This window comes from Octopus bimaculoides, chromosome 6, assembly GCF_001194135.2.
Source record: "Octopus bimaculoides isolate UCB-OBI-ISO-001 chromosome 6, ASM119413v2, whole genome shotgun sequence".
NCBI lineage: Eukaryota > Metazoa > Mollusca > Cephalopoda > Octopoda > Octopodidae > Octopus > Octopus bimaculoides.
Genome location: NC_068986.1, coordinates 9,982,394 through 9,984,399, shown reverse-complemented (window position 1 = coordinate 9,984,399; position 2,006 = coordinate 9,982,394).

Sequence of the window (2,006 nt, the reverse complement as noted above, 5' to 3'; positions counted from 1 at the left end):
CAATCACACACACACAATATGTATACATATTATGCTTCCACACCAAGAAATCATATTCTTATTCTACCATAGAATTAGCTATGACGACCTTATTCTGACAGCATAATCTGTAACAGAATTAGAAAAGAATTTCCAGGTTTGAAAGCAACACCTGGAATTAAATGGCCTTAAAGTTGATTAGTAATGACCAAAGTTCTCGTAAGCAGGAAAACAAGCAGGACACTAAACTCTTGAGAAATGTGTAGAAGATTTATAGGTAGAAATTCCATATGGTGTACCCAGTCCAAATTGTGAACATTTAAGAGATGCAATGGAACCATAAAAAGTTTAGTAAAGAAATACCTTTGTGAGTAGCAGATATGCAAGAACACACAGGAAATAGATTTCTTCAAATGCCAAGAAGGCTCCCTAGAGGTTGAAGATAGCTTCCATTACCTCAGTAATTCAATTAGCAGTGGGGAAGTATGTTCTGAAACATAGGTACTAAAATGAGAACTGTCTGGAGAAAGTTGATTGAGTCATTACCTTTGTTGTGAGTGAAAGGCAGATTGAATGATGCTGGTGTTTGAACAACTTTGCTTGAAGAGAAATATGGGTGGTGAGTGTAGAGGATGTGTGAAGGCTAGAAAGAAATGGAACAAGAATGGTCTGCTGGAGATGCAAGGTCTGTGTGCTTGTACGACAGAGTGCAAATGTATGGAGAAGAAAATTGTGCATGAGAAGAATCAGACGAGGGATTGGAGAGGGGGGAGTTCACAGGGTTCCAAAAGGAGAATGGGAGGTAAAGATGGGTGGGAATTCACAGGGGTATGTATTGTGTGCAGGTACTTAGGTGGAAGTGAAGGCACATGGCTCAGTGGTTAGAGTGTCGCTTACGATCATGAGGTTGTGAGTTCGATTCCCAGACCAGGCTGCGTGTTGTGTTCATGTTGCTCCAGTTCACTCAGCTGTAGAAATGAGATGTGGCATCACTGGTGCCAAGCTGTATCGGCCCCTTTTCCTTTCCCTTGAATAACATCGGTGGCGTGGAGAGGGGAGCCTGGTATGCATGGGCGACTGGTGGTCTTCCATAAACAACCTTGCCAAGACTTGTGCCTCGGAGGGTAAGTTGGGGACCAAAAGGAGTCCCCAACTTAGGTGGAAACATGAGGGAGATACAGCAGTGGTAAGCATGGGCTCCTCATATATGAGGAGCGACACAAAGCAAATCAGTGCAGTGCAGACTTCAATGTGATGGGTTGGTGGAATCTATCATCATGGCAACACGTGCTGAGGAGGGTAAGGCTATAATGCCAGTCCAGAAACCGGTCCATGTGAGTCCAAATACTAGAAAATATACAGCTGGATTCTGTATAGGTATGTTGAATGATTTTCTTGACCCGTTTGTTTGCAGAGAGTTGATTTCTGTAGCTATTACCAGTGTTATTTTCTCGGTGGTTTAAATAAGAGTTTTGACTGTTATTTCCAGCGGGCAGACATACTCAGTATGTCCTTTGATTAATACAAATTTTAATTCTCCAGCTATTTACTGCTTTTTTTTTTTTTTTTTTTTTTTTTTTTTTTTTTTGCAGGGGTGGCCTGCAATTGCTTATATTATTAAATCTGTTGTTATCAATTTAATTATATTACCTTAGATAATAAGAGAGTTAATAATATCTGAGCAAATATTTTCTGCTGAATTATTTACTCCTTATTGGAATTATTTTCACACTGAGACGGCTTTGATTTGGCACAAACTTCAACGTGATGGGTTGCGGCATTTTTTCAACATGGTAAGACATGATGAGGGAGGTAAGGATATAATGCCAGTCCAGAAATCGGTCAATGTGTGTCCAAATACGAGAAAATATGTAACTGGATTCTGTATAGGTATGTTGAATGATTTTCTTGACTCGTTTGCTTGCAGACAGTTGATTTCTGTAGTTATTATCAGTGTTATTTTTTCTGCGGTTTAAATAAGAGTTCTGACTGTTATTTCCAGTGGGTAGACATACTCAATATGTCCT